This window comes from Staurois parvus, unplaced genomic scaffold (assembly GCF_062004578.1).
Source record: "Staurois parvus isolate SC_StPar_1 unplaced genomic scaffold, SC_StPar_1.0 ptg000010l, whole genome shotgun sequence".
NCBI lineage: Eukaryota > Metazoa > Chordata > Amphibia > Anura > Ranidae > Staurois > Staurois parvus.
Genome location: NW_028317806.1, coordinates 1110566 through 1129638, shown reverse-complemented (window position 1 = coordinate 1129638; position 19073 = coordinate 1110566). Strand labels below are relative to the sequence as shown.

Here is a 19073-nt window from a genome sequence, read left to right as displayed (position 1 = left end):
ATAAAACATGTCCAAGGAAAAAAAACGTAAAAATAAATTTCATCATAAATTTAGGCCAAAATGTATTCTGCAATATGTCCTTGCTAAAAAAAAAATCCCAATATGTGTAAATTAATTGGTTTCCGTTAAAATTATAGTGTCTACAAATGGCGGTATAGATACTGGAATTTTTTTTTTGTATACTAGTAATGGTGGCAATAAACGACTTATAGCGGGACTGCGACGGGCATTCTGACACTAGGAGGGAACTGACTAACTGCCACTGACATCCCAATGACACTAATATAGTGATCAGTGCTAATAAAAAACACTGACACTCTACTAATGACACTGGGCAGGAAGGGGCTAACATCTGGGGCGATCAGAGGGTTAACTGTGTGTGATGTGTGTTTTTCAACATGTGCTGTGTGTGTTTTATTAGGGAAACATGCTGCTGTGTATTTCTTTTCTGTGCAGAGAAATACACAGCAGCATGTTACTGCTGGCAGGAGAGAGACCTGTGTTGTTTACACACAGGTCTGTCCCCTGTCAGTGTTATTCGGCAATCGCCAGTTGCCGGCGGGAAATCTCTGGCCAGGACCTAGTGATTGACATCTGTAGCCACCAATGGCGGAGCAGGTAGGGCAACGTGTTCCTTACCCGGAAATGCAAATCACATATATATATATATATATATACAGTGGGGATCGAAAGTTTGGGCACCCCAGCTAAAAATTTGTATTAATGTGCATAAAGAAGCCAAGGAAAGATGGAAAAATCTCCAAAAGGCATCAAATTACAGATTAGACACTCTTATAATATGTCAACAAAAGTTAGATTTTATTTCTATCATTTACACTTTCAAAATAACAGAAAACAAAAAAATGGCGTCTGCAAAAGTTTGGGCCCCCTGCAGAGTTAATATCTTGTACTGCCCCCTTTGGCAAGTATCACAGCTTGTAAACGCTTTTTGTAGCCAGCCAAGAGTCTTTCAATTCTTGTTTGAGGTATCTTTGCCCATTCTTCCTTACAAAAGTCTTCCAGTTCTTTGAGATTTCTGGGCTGTCTGTCACGCACTGCTCTTTTAAGGTCTATCCATAGATTTTCAATTATGTTGAGGTCAGGAGATTGTGAAGGCCATGGCAAAACCTTCAGTTTACGCCTCTTGATGTAATCCCCCGTGGATTTTGAGGTGTGTTTAGGATCATTATCCATTTGTAGAAGCCATCCTCTCTTTAACTTCAGCTTTTTCACACATGGCATCAAGTTACCATGCAAAATGTGCTGAAATTTTATTGAATCCATTTTTCCTTCTACTCGTGAGATGTTCCCTGTGCCACTGGCTGCAACACAACCCCAAAGCATGATTGATCCAATCCCATGCTTAACAGTTGGACAGAGGTTCTTTTCATTAAATTCTGTGCCCCTTCTTCTCCAAACATACCTTTGCTCATTCCGGCCAAAAAGTTCAATTTTAACCTCATCGGTCCACAGAACTTGTTTCCAAAATGCATCAGGCTTGTCTATATGTTCATTTGCAAGGTTCAAACGATGATTTTTGTGGTGAGGACGTAGAAGAGGTTAGATTTTCTTCTGATGACTTTTCCATGAAGACCATATTTGTACAAGTATCTCTTTATAGTGGATATTGTACCACAGCTCCAGTGTCTGCCAGATCTTTCTGGAAGGATCGTGCAGTCAAACGTGAGTTTTGAATTGTTTTTCTCACAATCCTGCGAGCTGTTCTGTCTGATATTTTTCTTGGTCTTCCAGATCTTGCTTTAACTTCCACTGTTCCTGATGACTGCCATTTCTTAATTACATTCCGAACAGAGGATATTGACATCTGAAAACGCTTTGCTATCTTCTTATAGCCTTCTCCAGCTTTGTGAGCGTCAACTATTTTCAGTTTCAGTTTTCTAGACAACTGCTTAGAAGAACCCATAGTGCTGATTGTTGGGGCAAGGTCAGATGAGTCTGGGCATTTAAAACCTTTGAGATTGACATCACCTGGTCTTCCCAGACGATGATTGGGAACAATCCATGACACTGGCAGGTCTCAGCTTTGCATGCACTGGCAGTGCATGCTATAAACTCTGCAGGGTGCCGAAACTTTTTCAGACGCCATTTTTTTGTTTTCTGTTATTTTGAAAGTGTAAATGATGGAAATAAAATTTAACTTTTGTTGACATATTATAAGAATGTCTAATCTGTAATTTGATGCCTTTTGGAGATTTTTCCATCTTTCCTTGGCTTCTTTATGCACATTAATACAAATTTTTAGCTGGGGTGCCCAAACTTTCGATCCCCACTGTATATATATATATATATATATATATATATATATATATATATACATACACACATGATTTTGCGTACCCCTACCGTCCTCTAGCAGTAGTTCTACTATAGGGCAGTAGGGAAGTGGTTAAAGTGGAGTTCTGGCCTGCAGTTCCCCCCTGCCACAAAAAAAAAAGAAAAATCTGACTTTTATTATTAGGGTACTTACCTGTCCACGTACCCAGTGGTGTCCTCACCCTAAGCCAATTCTTTAACTGGCTGAAGGGTGCTGGTGCTGCCATCTTGACTAAGGGAAACCGACAGTGAAGCCTTGTGGCTTCACTGCTGGTTTCCTACTACGCTGTACTTTGTGTGGGGGTGGACGAATATCCGGCTCAGTTCGCAGTGGTGAACTGAGCCAGAAGTGTCAAAACCAGGCACCTGTTCCCCCCTCCCTCCCAAAAGGTGCCAAATGTGGCAGCAGAGGAGGGAGGAAGAGGCAGATATGTGGAGCTTCCACTTTTGAGTGGAACTACGCTTTAAGAATAATGGCACCCAAAAGTGTGTCGCAATCCAGCCCGCAATTCCAAAGCTTGTAATGTGAATGGGGCCTAACAGCAAGGATGGGACGAGTCAATTGTTAGGAATTATTAGGCTCTGGTCCGGCTGCCTGTATGCCAGTTCTGACAATGAAGGGTCACTGATCTGGCTGCAGATCACTTATCCAGCTACTCCTATCTCATCAGGGATGACCTCTCTGAGGACCTGAGAGAGGAAATCTAAGGAATTTATACTACCAGTTCATGTCCAGAAACCCATGAAGTTGTGGGAAATTAAGTTAAAGTGATTCTAAAGGATTAAATAAAAAAAAAAACATGTCTGTACTTACCTGCAGTGCAAAGTGGTTTTGAACACATCAGCCTGGATCCTCCTCTTCTTGGGTCCCCCACAGGCTCTCCTGGTCCCTCCCTGCTGTTGGGTGCTCCCACAGCAAACAGCTTGCTATGGGGGCACACGCTGCTCTGTGTATCTATTCACACATGGAGCTGTGGCTTGGCCCCGCCCCCTCTCTCTTCTCATTGGCTAACTGGTTGTGATTTACAGCAGTGGGAGCCAATGGCTTCTGCTTCTGAATCAGCCAATGAGAAGAGGGCGTCCCGGGATAGCAGAGACTCCAGTGCACATTGATGGATCAAGAGGGGGCTTAGGTGAGTATTAGGGGGGCTGCTGCACACTGAGCATTTTTTACCTTCCATAGAATGCAGGAAGGTAAAAAAAACCTTGAGCCTTTAGAGCCACTTTAAGGGTTTGTATCTAAGCATAGTGAGTAAATTGGTACCCAGCTACAGTGACACATCTAAAACCAACATGCAAAGGCAAATCCTTTATCAAATTTGTTACCTATAAAGATTGCCTTCTGTCTTGAGTGCCCTTTTGCTTTGGGTTGCCCTTCAACATTTTGTTAACTGGATTTCTCAGGGTTCTATTCCTATAGCCAGTCAAGTTTACATTCTAATCCTGTTACCCCTGACAGATGAAAATGCGATTTATCCAGGGTCACGAGAAGCTGACCCCTGGGACTTCAAGCCTGTCTGCAATTGTCATTGATATTCACTTCTTGTTATCAGTCGCTGATCTGCTGTTTCTATTGAAAAGAAAGTAATAAAGAAAAAGGCTGCAACCATCTGCAAAATCACTACAATTTCAGATGTGGACAGAGCACAAGCGGAGCCACTGGCAGAGTCTCCATATCTGGCACACTTATAGGCGTATCAAATGCCTGCATCTCCTGATTCCTTCTGCTGGCCCCCTACATCATTGCAGTGTTCTATTGTAAAGTAGATAATGGAGGATGAACTGGGGACCAGACATCTGACACTTCCAGAAGTGTCAGATTTAAAGATACTGCCAGCAGCTTTGGGCTTCATGCACATGGGTGCATTCTCCGTACAGTGGAGACCCGCACAACTGCGGCAATTTTAAAAGTGACAGTGGCTGAGGGGGAGAAGAATCCCCACATGCTGACATGAGGGTTGGGGGGAGGGAGAGGTATTTGGGGGGGGGGGGGATCAGGGGTGGACTGACCATTTAGGCACTTGGGCACTGCCCGAGGGCCCGGGGTCAGTAGGGGGCCCCATGAGATGCCGCTGGTACCTTTTATAGGCTTTTTTGGGTGTGGTTTGAATATGGATGAGGACACAGGGGCCCCATGATTTCCTATTGCCCTGGGGCCCCATGAGTTGTCAGTCCGCCCCTGGGGGGAATCCACTGGGTAGCATGTTAAACCCTAAGTATGGGTGTGTAGTACCCTCTGTTGTGCTACTACAATAGTGTAGGCAAATCTATTGTGTATGACTCATGGTAATTGTATGAGTTAGTGATTAAGGTCAGGTTACTGCAGGACAAGCTGCGTAACAGGTTGGGACTCCATTGCCGCCACCTGGTTCTGACAGACTATGGGAACCTTCCAGAAGCCAGTAGGCAGAAGAGCTGGAGACCTAATCTGCATGTTTGTTGGAGTGTAACTAATTCCAGGTTTGGAGGCCCTGGTAGAGTGCTGGACCAGCCCATAAATATGGGATAGTCAGGCTGGCCGAGGAGTTGGGAGAAAGATGGAGTGCTGAGGAGACTGTCGATGGCTTGGGAGGGGTCCCCTAATTCTGGGGGCTGGTCTCCAAGCTGGGCTTGGGCTGGCTCAGGAGAATCCATTCAGCAGTACAGCATGATCAGGATCAAAGCCTGGGAGCAGTGGGATCACAGAGTGAGTACATCAGCACCCCCAGGGATCTACAAGGGGAGAGGCTTCCACATGTAGCAAGCTTTCAAGGGACAGCGCTGTGCTTAATCCTTTATCCTTGTCCTTGGAGATCTTCAGAACAGCCAGGAGGGCTGGTAGTGTCTACAGGCTGTGGAGCTGTGAGTAGTTCTACAGGGGAAAGGAGACATCTCTGCATGTAGTTTGCAAGTCAAGCTGATTTTCAGAGGGGCTGCAAGTTCCTCACCCATAAGGGGCTGTTGCTACTGATCCACAAAGACTGATGGGTTTCAAGGAAAAGAAAAGTCCATGATCTGTTTCTGTAAATAGGAAGAAAGTTGTCCCGGTGCTCTGATTCAATTAAATTGGGCATCCCATAATCCCTATTACCCTATCCAAGTTATATTCCCCTAATAAGAAAACAAAAATTAAGCTCATGGACTGTTCATTGACTGTAAATGAAAGTGTGTAAAATGCATGTTGCCAGGGTGTGCAGAGCGTAGGTGTACCAAGAAACATAGCGGCCCTCACGGGGGTAGCACTACCGGTGTAACATGGAACATGATGTAAAAGGTGGATTCAGCCTTTAAAGGGTTAGTTCACCTTTACAAAAACAAAACAGCCTTTTCAGGTAAGGGGCATCTGTAGATAAAAGCAAACTGTGTAGATTTGACTAAAGTTAGACAATGCCCTTACTATAAGCGTAGTCTCGTACCTCCCAAAGCCTGGCCAAAAAATTCCCACAGGTGGCATCATCCCTTCCTGCCTTGCTGTTAGGACATTGGTAAAAGATTCCCAACTGTTGGTACTCACCTCCATCAACACGGGAGCGAGCTCTCCAACTCCCACATACGTGTCGTCCAATATCTTGCAGCATTGCACATGCAAGGGGGTTTGAGTCATCTGGGATTCTCTTAGTAACGTTCTAGCAACCATGCAGGATGGGAGGATGCCATCTCTAGGAGTTTCAGAAGGTACGTAAATGGCCTACACCTATAGCAAGAGCAATATTTAACTTTGCTCAAAGCTGCACAGTTTGTTTTTATCTACAGGTGCCCCTTACCTACATAGGCATTTTTTGGTGAACCAACCCTTTAAACACTATAGGGCCTAACTTAGAAAAATTGGTTACCTAAAAAGTGTATGCATTGCTCATAAATACGAATTGGATGTGATGTGTCTCCATTCACACTTTGGACACATAAAGTCACAGGACAAGTCACAGTCCATGTATTTCAGTGGAAGCCGTTAAAATCTATGCGACTTAAAGTTGCAACAACTTTGAAAAGGTTCTTGCACTGTTTTGATGTGACTTTGATATGACTTGAGTGCCAGCGAGTGTAAAGTTGAATCGATGTTGCATCAAAAGTCACACTCCAATGTTGCACTGGAAATCGTGTGACTTTGGAGTCATACAAGTGTGAATGGAACCTTAAAGGGAACATACCTTCTAAAAAAAAAGAACTTGGACAAGTAGGAGTTTGTGAATTATCTAATGTAACATGTTCAACGCAGAAGAACAGTTGGGAAACAGGGACAGAGTGTTGTCACCCTATATGAAGAAGTGCCTGAACAAGGTCCTTCATGGCAGGATCCAATTTACATAGTTTGGCTGAAAAAAGACAAAAGTCCATCCAGTTCAACCATAGGAAAAAAAAAAAAAAAGTTATAATCCTACACCCACAGTTGATCCAGAGGAAGGCAAAAAACCCAGCAAAGCATGATCCAATTTGCTCCTTATGGGAAAAAAATTCCTTCCTGATCCGCCGAAAGGCAATCGGATATTCCTTGGATCAACTTTACCTATAAATGTTAGTATCCAGTTATATTCTGTGTATCTAAGAAAGAATCCACCAGGTATTTTTGAAGAAAACTGCATATTAATAAAACGAAAAACAAGAATACTCATATTGGGATTTTGAAGGCAACCTACTGCCAAATATTTGAATTAGAATATCAATATTTATTTGTACAAAAAAAATATGCAAGATATATAAAAACAATCTTCGTATACAAATGGATGATTTTGAATATCACATAGTAATATTTAAACCATTACGTAATACAAACCCACTGGTATCCCCTCTGGCTGATTTTCACCCCACAACCATGTTCTCTTAATTGTAGGTTTGTTCAGCTAAAGAAATCCAACAGAATGATTCCAAATTGTTTCAACAACTTACTGTATCTTCTTCAGGGATAGGATACCACTAATGCGTTTTGAAATTGTTTCAACAAATTATCTTCTTCAGGGATAGGATACCACTCTAATTTTCACCATGACCACCAACAGAAATTCACCATGAGGTCTCCTTTAGTCTTGGTTCACACCTATGCATTTTTCAGTGCATTTTCAGTTTTGCAGAAACACACTACCATCTGTTTAAGATGGTTTCCTATGGGTCACGTTCACATCTGTGTGTTTTTCCTGCTGCATTTTTTAGAAAGGGTCAGGGACTTTTTTCCTGCAGCAGATTGTGTTTTTGGTTCCATAGACTTCAATGGAAATGCAGCAGAAATGCATTAAAAAAGCATGTGAAAAATACAGTGCTTGTGTTTTTGACGCATTTCTGCTGCATTTTTGCTGGTTTTTCCTGCAAGACAACAGACACTTCCCGAAAAACACAAAATGCATTAAAACGCAGGTGAAAAAAAACACAAAACACACCAGGAAAATGCATCAACTGCAACATGTGAGCCTATAAAGCAGGCCTTACACTTGCAGATGGGTATTAGTAAAAACAGGCAGATAAGCTGCATTTTTACTGCCCCCAAGCTGCAAAGGCAGTCATATGGGGATATACACATTCTGAGGCCATGATACTTTGTATCACAGCTTGGCAATAATGATCCACCTGATCATTCAAGTGAATAGGGCTGTGCTGGAACTGGGTGCAACGCACATGGTTGTGGTGCAGGCTTTTAGAGGGTAAAATAGGCAGTGGGGAGGGGACATATTGGCTCATCACTGTCTGCCAAATGCCTTCTGAAAAGCAATCAACCAAGCCCCAGAAGGGGCGCATGGTTGTAGTAGTCTCCTAAACCAAGGGTTCCTGGTCCTGCCCTGGGTGGAGGTCACTAGGGTACATGGGACAACAATGCTGCTGTAGCCTAGGATCTGCCACCTAGGACAACTTGTCTGATACAATATGAAGACATGGAGGATTGCACAAAATGTGACATCATACATCCATGTCTCAGCTGGGGATAGATTCTGTCGCCAAAGACAACAAGCCCAGCTCTGTCAATCACCAGACCGTAATAAATAAAACAACATCCAGAAAAATCAGGATTTGTATTCTGCTTGCTATATCCAAAGGAACATTGCTAAATCTTGGGATTTGGTTTCAAATGCAGAGCAAATCCTGGATTTATAGAGCTGTGCCATACGTTCTGCAAAACAAAAGTGAAAGGCTTAAAACAATTGCTAGCCGTAGATATTTTGTAGCCACCTGAGTTAACAGGTCCAGATTCAGACAACCAAGGGTCCGTGTCCATGGCCTCCGAGCTTTTTGTTTACAAAATTCTACAGCATTGATGCGTGATGAGGAATATTTGCAAGCATATGGCCTCCAGCTGCCTGCATACTAAATACAGGCTGTAACAAGCACACAGTGTGGCTGGATCATTCAAACTAGAAAAAAAGAAATAAAAATCATACAAATGTGAAATACCGTACATTGCAGTTACCAACAGCAGCCAACCTACCTACCCCTTTCATTTTATGGAAAAATTTCTAAGTATTTTCAGTGGTGGCTGAAACTCAAACTCGACCCTATATGCAAACAAGGTGTGCCAGTGCTATAAATTTGGGTTGAAGCTCAATATTTTGTTATGCATACAAGGCATAAAGCATCAAATATAAAAAGCATATAACATCAAATTCAAGAGGCCCTAGCAGCAAATATATTTTTTATGTTAAAAAACATGTACACTAAAGAATGTGTGGGTGTAGCACTTTCAGGTATTTGTTCCATCACCTAGACCAGCAGTGACAAACCTATGGCACGCGTCCCGCAGTGGGCATGCAGAGCCCTTGCTGTCGGCACGCAAGCCATGTCGCCCCAGCATCGCCCCAGCAGCCAAGCATCGAATAATAGCGCACATAGGGGCCATGCGCATCTTCAGAAAGGAGTAGCAGCGCCAGATGATTACATCACGAGCCACAACTCGGCCGAGCTTTCACATGACTGGTCAGTGTGCTGCCAAGAATATATATTGAACTGGTTGTGAGTTTTACTACATTCATTTTTATTAACACAAGATTTTAGCTTGTGCTGGTCAGTGGAACTTTGCCGCCTTGTGCTGGTGGTCAGTGGAACTTTCCCTCCTTGTGCTGGTGGTCAGTGGAACTTTGCCCCCTTGTGCTGGTGGTCAGTGGAACTTTCCCCCCTTGTGCTGGTGGTCAGTGGAACTTTCCCCCTTGTGCTGGTGGTCAGTGGAACTTTCCCCCTTGTGCTGGTGGTCAGTGGAACTTTGCCCCCTTGTGCTGGTGGTCAGTGGAACTTTGCCCCCTTGTGCTGGTGGTCAGTGGAACTTTCCCCTCTTGTGCTGGTGGTCAGTGGAACTTTCCCCCTTGTGCTGGTGGTCAGTGGAACTTTGACCCTTGTGCTGGTAGTCAGTGGAACTTCACCCCCTTGTGCTGGTGATGTTCAGCCCATCGCTACCTACCTGAAATCAACTTCTTAATCTAACAGGTGCCCGTGCTGATACCATATCAGTTCCCATGTTTTGGGGGCTTCATCCATTATGCTATTTACTCACTGGAACCTAAGTATCACCCAGTGCAGAAGTCTCAAAATTCTGAGTAGAGAAAGGCACTGTTAATAGGGTGCTTGATGCTTGGATGGGTTATGTTGCAGCCTTACCTATGTGACTACTCACTTAATATACACACAGATAAAAGCAGTTTTGTTTTTCACAATGTCCAACTACTACTCTTAAAAAGATTTATCTTGCAGCTTCTTATCCCCCTTTTCTCTCAACTGACCCTTTTGCTCGTCTAAAGCATTCTTGATTTACACCGATTTACAGTCTAAAAACAGAGATGCCAAGCCATTTGGGATATAAACAAGAGAAAAAATACAAATGTTTTGAATCAAATAATACCCTACTACCTCACACACAACTTTTTATGGACAGCAATATTGATCTTAAGAATGAAAAAAGTACTAATTAAGATACCCTTTTAAAACCTGCTGTGATCTGCATACTCTTTCATTGTTACCATTATCATCCCCCTCTGTTGAGCACCACTGTTTGATATATGTTTTGATCTATATCATACTTAAATCACATTTATCACCCATATCATGTATTCAATTGAAGAGAGAGTCATGCATAGCAACACTGTCTTCTCCCAGTTTAGATTTTAAAGAAATCACCAAAAGTTAACATAGAATGAACAAGAAAATTCTGTCCAAAATGAACAAATAGCGGCATAAAAAGAACAATTCACAACTTAAAGGAGATCCTCAAAATGGAGTTTTGCCATCAATCAGATATAGATCTGTTGAAAGCATATATAGATGAACATCCTTCACCAAAAGGGTTAAGAATTTTTATCTTTTTAGCATTTACAGAAGATCTGACCTTTCCTATTGAACGGTACACATACCTTGAACAGTACTATAGAGGCATAATGGAGCGCCTCATCATGAAGAGACAGAATAAATGTGAAGAGATTAATATGAAAATTAACAAAATCTGAGAATATCTCTAATTCCTCATCAAGTCCATCTAGAATATAAAACATCTTTTAATTTGGAATAAGCCAACAGTTTGGTCCAAGCCTAATTTCAAATGTAACTATGGCTGTTTGGGCATTGGGGTGAACCCCAAACGTTTGCCCATCATACCTCCTGTTCAGCTGGAGCTGCACTCATATATAAAAAACGGTATTTTTGCCAAGCTTCTTTGAGGTTTGCTGAACCCTACTTGAACAGAGCCCAGAGCAGTTCAACTCATCCCTACTTTTTACCTTGTGACCAACAGACTTAAGAAATTCAAACATGAAATGATATGCAACAAAATTATTAAAATAAAGTAGAACAATAGGCATTTTGTAAATAGTAAGAGAGGGTTATAGCCCCTATCAATTTAATTTTTGCCATCGGTGTCCCATTGGGGAGATTTCCCTTCACTTCCTGTCCCATAGCAAAAACAGGAAGTGGGGGAAAATCCCTGCAAATTAAGGGAATTCCTTGGGGACCCTCATGTCAACAGAACTAGTGTCCCCATTGAAATATTTTCCTCTATTACTTTTCTAGGGGCCAACCCAAAATGTTGGGTTTTCTTCTACCTTTACTTTTGATGATAATGGTAAACAGGATAAACAGTGAGGGTGAATCTCCCTAATAGGGGTAAAGACTGCAATTAAAACCTAATAGGTGTTGTAATCCATTTACACTCTATCCAAAACTAGTTAATTTTAGTTATACTTTAAGAAGTGATCAGACCAATCATGCAAACAATAGAGCAGGAACCAAAACAAGATATAGAACCCAAAAAGCACCTATAGTACCTCTGAAATAGAAAATGCAACAGGAAGTACCCGAGCAGTACAGCAGTCCAGGTCAGCGATACTCTAAAACCCTTTAAAAAAAAAACACCTAACAAAGATCAAACTAAACAATATAAAACATAATTACCATACAGAAAAAAAAACACTACAACATTGATTCTCTGTATAATCATATTCCAAGCACTAGAACTTTTACAAACTCTCAGTTTCTTAACGGCAATAAAACCATCAAACATACGTCTTTGAAAAAATCCTCACAACAATCCAATACATCTTTGAAGGAAGAAGTAAAAGAAAATTTGCCTACAACCCATGATTGCTAGAGCCCCTAGAAAATAGCAAAATAGAAGGAGACAACTGAAGATACAGAAACCACTGATAACCCTAAAAAAACATATTCGCTTTACATAAAACACCTCCTCACAGCAGTAGTAGCAGAACCATCACACCCTACAAACCACAACTTAAATAACAGGATATTACCATTTTTGTAAACCTAATACCAATAAAATCTTACATTAACAGCCAGTAGTTTCAGTTCTGAGGCTTCATTTTACAACTTTCCAGAATTCTTGCCTGTCCCCACAGGATAATTAACTACTCTTCAGTCCAGCCTTGCAGACACTGAAATTCTTCAACAAAAACAAAATTGTCTTTCCTTGTTGCTAAGATGTTGTTAACACACTCCCAGCCATTACTGTTCACCCCCACCATCACCAGAGTGAGCTGTCAAACCTCTGTCACATGGTCCACTATCTCCTCAATTGCAGCATCGCTTAGCTCAGAGCTACTGGAACAGGGGAGAAAGGGAACATAGGGGGGGGGGGGAGTTGAATTGACTGGGAGTGTCTTAGCAACATCCTAGCAACTAGACAGCATGGAAAGTTTTTTGGTCAGGCTTTGGAAGATATGAAAATGACTATAGCAAGGGCATTATTCAACTTTGGTCAAAGCTGCTCAGTTTGTTTTTATCTTACTTTTATAGGCAGTTTTTGGTAATGGCGAACTAATCCTTTAATCTCTCCATTATAGTTCAAACACTTTTATTTCTAATCCTCAGTTTGGTTATACTGAAATTACACTCTTCAGCTGAAGTACAGTATGCCGGAATAAGCTTTGTTTTGGAATACACGCTGACCGCTCACAGAGAGAGCACGCAGAGACCACCACCAAAGTATACTTTGGGCTATAAAAATGTCATGACAGATTAATAGTTACAACACAATCATAATTATAGAAGTGAATTACGTCATATACTCAAGTCTGATGTACTTATTAATTAACTGATAAACACTTTTTTACAAGAAACCTTGGTTATGGTAAAATCTGTTATGATAAAAACTCTGTGCACTCTGTGATTTATGAGCAACAATCATGAATAATATTATCTCAAATCCATTCAAATTATTTTGTCAATTTATTTTAAATATAATGAAGTTAACTATACTATACCATTTCCCTTTTTATTTATCCGTTAAATTATTTATTTATCCATTCATTTGTTACCACCTTGCTCATATGCAACACAGAAACCTGTCTATACACTTTAGAATGATTACATTGTCTACATTTAAATTTTTATGACACTGAAAAATAAGTATGTTTTTTATCATCATCATTATTATTATTATCATAACTGTTACACTTCTTCTTAATTTATTATTAGTAATAGTAGTAGTAGTAGTGTCCTCTGGCCATTTGTCTTTTTTTGGAAGTAATTGGATTTACATTCTTGTATAATTCTATGTATATTTTTTTTTCTAGTGTACTCTACACCTTGTCCTGATGAAGTGGAAAATAAAGGGCCAAGAAATGAATTGATGGTGCATTTTAAAAGTTGCGTCTGTGAGAATTAATAAATACCTTTTAATCTTTGTTATGTAAACACTGTCTAATTTTAAATTAAGTTTTATTTCACTGATTGTAACATAAGCATGTATTATGATTATTATTATTATCATCATCATCATACTCTCTATTTTTAGTTTATCTTCTGGCCATTTTTCTGTCCATGATAATAAATATATACCTTTTTGAAAAACCTACATGGATCCACCTTCTTAATCTAATGGACATCTCTACTTATCCATAGTAGTTCCATAGTCTTGGGGCTTTATCCATTACTCAGCGGAACCTGAGTAGCACCAAGTACTGAAGTCTCCAGGCAACTCCGAACAGCAACCTTCAATATTCAGTGATTTTTTTTCCACAAGGCCTATTAGGTTTCTTGACCCTGGTACAGGTATCTTGCAACCTTAGCTATGTGTCTACTCATTTAATATACACACACATGTGAAAAAGCATTTTTGTGTTTTTCACAATATTCAATTACTACACTTAGCTCTGGCTCACTGATTGCATGACAAATCGCATCCAATGACCGGTAAAGGAACTGTTCTAACTGGTGCAACTTTATCGGATTGGAAAAGTAGTTCCTGCACTACTTTTGCTGATTTGGCGTGCGAGTTGCATAGACATCTGTGCAGATGTCTATCAAGTCACACCCAAAGTTGCACTGCCATCCAACTTTGAAATCATGCAACTGTGAAGTCGCACAATTTCAAAGTCGGATCCAGTGTGAATAGGGGCTTAAGCAGTTCTCTCTCACCTCTGACCCTTTTCACTCGTGTGTAGCTATCTAGAGTCATTACAATGTAGAAGGACTGGTCATCTAGCACAAAGGAGGGAGAAGATTACATTTCCTAACTTTGTGTTATGTTTAGGTATTGGGCTACTCTTTTTTATAAACACTACAGTTGTTCTAATTAGAGTGCAGCTGTGTCCAGATTATGGATGTTAAAGTATTTCCACATTCTTAACAAGCAGTAAATGAGCCTTAAATAAGCCATCCCTGACCTCCCTAGCTGCAGTACCATGACTTAGTTCATTTTAACACCTATATGCTTGAAGGTAAAACTGTTTATTTACATAAACTGTCTTGGGCCTTCATTTGGTGGTAAATGTTAGTGGATATCTCCTGATTTTTTTATATTGTCAAAGGAAAACTGGTCCATAATATAAACAAAAATCATTCTCCAAATTAACCTGTACATAACAATAATGCACAGATTTATTTATTTTTTCTAAACAAACTAAATACATTTTTTAAAACCTACCTAAAACACACTAATGTGACCTTTTACCCCTACAGTTATTTGTTTTTACCCTGACCATGACCTTTGACTCTGAATTTGACTTTGACCCTGACAATGACACTAATACTATCCTAGATCAAGCCCTGATCTATCTATTTTTTTATTATTATTTTTTTTACACACAGGCTTTTACAGCAATCATATGATAGTCTGTGATTGTATATCCTCCTGATAGTTAGGACGAGATCAGGAGCCCGGTATGAGATTGGTGACAGCTTGGTCCCAATGCTGGGAATGCACTATGAAGCATGCTTCCACCACAATATATATACACGCACACACACACGTTATATTGCATCTGCATCACTGTGTTAAAGATTCTTGAAGAACATGACAAAGACTCTAAAGTCAGTAGTTTCTGAAAATGTAGGGCCTGTTCTCGCCGGTTGTTTTGGGGAATATGCTGGCAGCTGTGCCCAGTGCAGTCCCAACACAAGACAAGGAAATAAGCCTTGTTCCCTTTCACGCCAGGTCACACCTTTGTGTGTTCTCCATTTGTAGACAGTCTGTCTTACCGTGGACACATGAACATCAAGGCTTTTGGAGATACTTATGTAACCCTTTCCAGCTTCATGCAAGTCAACAATTCTTGATCGTAGGTCTTCTGAGAGCTCTTTTCTGCGAGGCATGGTTCACATCAGACAGTGCTTCTTGAAACCAGTAAACCCAAAACAGGTGTGTGTTTTTTAAGGGCAGGACAGCTGTCAGCAACACATCCAATATCATCACACTGATTGGAGTCAAGGTTGGCTCCCTCCTGGCTCCAACTAGCTCTGGGGGAAGTCATTAAGCTAGGGCCTCACATACTTTTTCCTCCCTGCACTGTGAATGTTTACATGTTATGTGCAATTAAACCTTGGCAACATCTAATGTTTGTGTAGTATTGTGTTCAGCAGACTGTGTTCTTCTATTGTTGTGAGTTAGATGACATTCAGAGCACATTTTATGCCCAATTCATGCAAAACTCCATGTAATCCCAAGGGGTTCACATACTTTTTCTTGCAACTGTATATCAGGTATATATATAGTGATTTGATCTGGAGGATGTTTATCTCAGTGGTAGATGTGTATTTAAAGTGAGTCCACGTCAGTCACAACTGTGTTTAGGGGCAAAGCAGCCCACTTTTATTGACAGCAAAACTTTAAAGTCTTCACAACACAAGGTTCCCTTGCAGGGGGTTTCAGCTTCACACAAAACAATGTTAATGAATATGCCGAGCCCCGTGACTCTCCTGTCAGCAGCACCACTGCTTGCTCCAGTCTCCCCAACCTTTGGGCTCCTCAGGCTTACCCAGTCTGCGCTTGCAGTACCTCACTGCACAGGCTCCACTTCTGGCCTTTGGACAGGGTTTTCCCAGCACTCTGGGCTCTCCCACTTCTCAGGTACACAAGACCCCTTCAGCCCCCTCTATGGATTCACTAGTCACCTCAGCTTTCTCTTTCTCTCTGGACCCACATAACTGTTCTGACTTTCCCAGTCGTTGGGGAAGACGTCCCCCCAACATAGGGTCTTGTCCCCCGAGAATGTCACCTCTCCTGGCTGGAGAACACTGCCTTGACACGGAGACTCTATCTTCAATTGGCAGCAACTGCCCAGAGCTTTGTTCACATCTGGCTTATAATAATCTTGACTACACTCACACACAGGCTGTAGCAACTAGCAAAGCCTGGGCACAGGACTGAAGGTTCCATCCCATCCAAGTCGCTTTGGAATCTTCAAGCTTTATATCCAGAGAAATACTATATCCAGAGAAAACTTAAAGTAATAGTAAACTTTTTAAAAACATTTTTACCTACAAGTAAGCTTACAATAAGGCTCACCTAGAGGTAAAATGAATATCTCCTAAACGTTGACCATTTAGGAGATATTCTATTGAGCGGCAGCAGGTGACGTCATCAGTACATACGCTCTGACGGAAGGGCATACCCATGTTGTTCCTTCAGAGCTGTGTGCTATGGTTGAGACTCGTGTGCGCATGTGCAGGAGTGATGTCATCATGGCTCAGACATTTAAGCAGCCACAACTCGCAAACCTGGAAGAAGGATTGGGTGAAGATGGAAGCATCTGCAGTGGTAACAGCATTCTGCTAGAGGACTCCATTTTCAGGTATGTCTTTAATAATGTGCTATTATGCAGTACATACTAGCACAGTATGATATTGCCTTACAGGAAGACATTTTTTTTCTTTTTAAACAAGAGTTTACTACCGCTTTAAGACACAGTTTTCTCTGCTGACAAAACACCCACTAGAGCTTCTCAAACTGACTCTTTGAGCGTTCTGTGTCATTTCTATCTTCATAACCTAAATTCACATAGTGGCGGGGCCTCACACTCTCACAAGATATTTATATATATATATATATATATATATATATATATATATATATATATATATACGCACCAACCAGTAGCAATTAGCGATGGCATGGATGTTTTCATACATCAGACTGTACAGGAAAACTGCAAGGGAAATTTCTCCACGACACGAATCATTATGATGTTCCACAGGTCTCATGGGAATAACAACATCTAGAAATGAGATGTATGTTTTTTTATGGAATCCTTTTTCCATCAGCTATCTTTATTAGGCAAAGGCATATTTGTATGCCTGAGTCTTTCACATAGAGCAATAATGAAAATAGTACAGAACTTAATGGGAATGTCACAAGCCATTTTTATCTGGCTGGACAATTTGTTTATTCCTGTTGCCACCGGACACATCAAAAACATGATTTTATCTTTTTCATCACTATAAATATCTGTCCGAAACATGCTGGAAAGTAGAGAGTCAAATTTGTCTATAGCAAACAACTTCTTCTAAGCTGTGATTGTGGCATTTATATACTACCATCTGGAGACTAGTATGGTTTTGAAGCACAAGTTCCTGGCACAAGATGACTATTTAGCAGTAAAGGGGTTATATAGTATTAGGGTGCTTTAATCTTTAGGGGGGAAGGGGAGATTACCTATGAACCAGTGGCCATGCTCACCTTCCTTTTACTACTTCACCATTTCATTCAGCCAGTAAAGAGAGGAAATGTGAGAGATGAGGACTCTCCCCACATTGACGTGACAGCACTGTGTCTATGAACAGCAAATTGACAGTGTTGGCACATGGGAGGAAAGTGGGTAAGTCATATGTCTCCAATCTAGCCAGGGAACTAGCATTTTGAGAAACAGGCCATCAATGCCAGCCTCCCACCCCTTGTTTTTTACTGCACCGAAAGCCTATTAGCAGCAGTCTCCCAGCACCAAGAACAATTGTATTGCTCTTTTGTCCAGAACCAGAACGGTTTGCAAGCTAGTAACAATATGATACAGGAAAAGCACATTCGTAGCCCTTCGGTTTTAGGAATATCAGCCCACAGCAATAGTGTACAATCTTTTTTGTATAAAACATTTTGAAAAAATGCAAGTAGTATAAAACAGAACCTCAAATACAACCCAACACACTGGATCACCAAAGTAGTTTAAATGAAATATTTCTGAAGCACATGTTAAAATATTTACTCATCTAACTAACAGGCATTTTGAATTTTCAGGATGGGAGCTTTCTCTATGTAGAAAGTATAGCTTGAAAAAAAAAGAACTACAAACAATTGTCAGCAAAGAAAATGGCACACTTTTCTAAGGTAATTAAGTTTATGCACTGTAGTCTTTAAAATGGATTACTATAATTTGGCAGTGCTCAGCATGCCATGTGAAAATATATTTAGCTGTAGGAAAATGCTTCGGTCAAAACTAAAAATAAACTCAAGGAAAAAAAATATAAAGGAATTCTTAAAACATTTTCCATCATAGCCCATTCTGACATTTATCAATGGGCGACCCAAAACAAACATGGAATAATTTTGGACTGCAGTTGGAGGTAATACAATTATCTGTACAATGAGATTTAGAAGAAAATTGCGACAGAAGCTATACGACCTCTAAAACAGGAAAATAATCTGCAACTGCAGAACTGTACAGCCTTTACAATTTCTCACAATTTTTTTTTTATATTCATATTGATAAAGTATTACAAGGAAGACACCTTCATTACTAGTGAGCTTCATTATTCAGTAGTGAGCATTACAGCTGTAGCCAAAACCAATGAGAATAGTACCCCAAACCTGTATCAGTCCAATCCGCGTGTGGCTAGACTGGTGCAAGACAGACAGTATTGGCTCATCCGGCTCCAGTAGATTTAAACAAAATGGCAGCCGTCTGCACACAGACACCAACTCCCTTATGTATGAGTGTGAATGGAATAGATCAAAGATGGCTTCAGCTATTGTTTGCCACTCATAGACAACTCCTCGGAGGCGTTTCACCCATTTTGGCATTAAAGCTGGGCATACGTGGATCCTTTTTTTTTTTATCAGCCAGCCAGCTGATCAA

General features: G+C 40.8%; 2 protein-coding genes and 1 long non-coding RNA gene across 7 annotated transcripts in view; 1 reads left to right on the top strand and 2 right to left on the bottom strand.

Moving 5' to 3' along the window:
* LOC149474192 (uncharacterized) overlaps positions 1-13412 on the top strand; it is a 114763-nt gene extending 101351 nt beyond the window's left edge. Inside the window, exon 3 of the long non-coding RNA XR_016311670.1 lies at positions 13302-13412. This is a non-coding gene — a long non-coding RNA (uncharacterized LOC149474192). The remainder of the gene's footprint in view (positions 1-13301) is intronic.
* The window catches only part of LOC149474190 (potassium voltage-gated channel subfamily A member 1), a 344256-nt gene that overhangs the window by 55719 nt on the left and 269464 nt on the right, over positions 1-19073 (bottom strand). The window lies entirely within an intron of this gene.
* Positions 1-19073, bottom strand: part of LOC149474191 (potassium voltage-gated channel subfamily A member 1-like) — a 161522-nt gene that overhangs the window by 55719 nt on the left and 86730 nt on the right. The gene's annotated exons all lie outside the window — the stretch shown is intronic.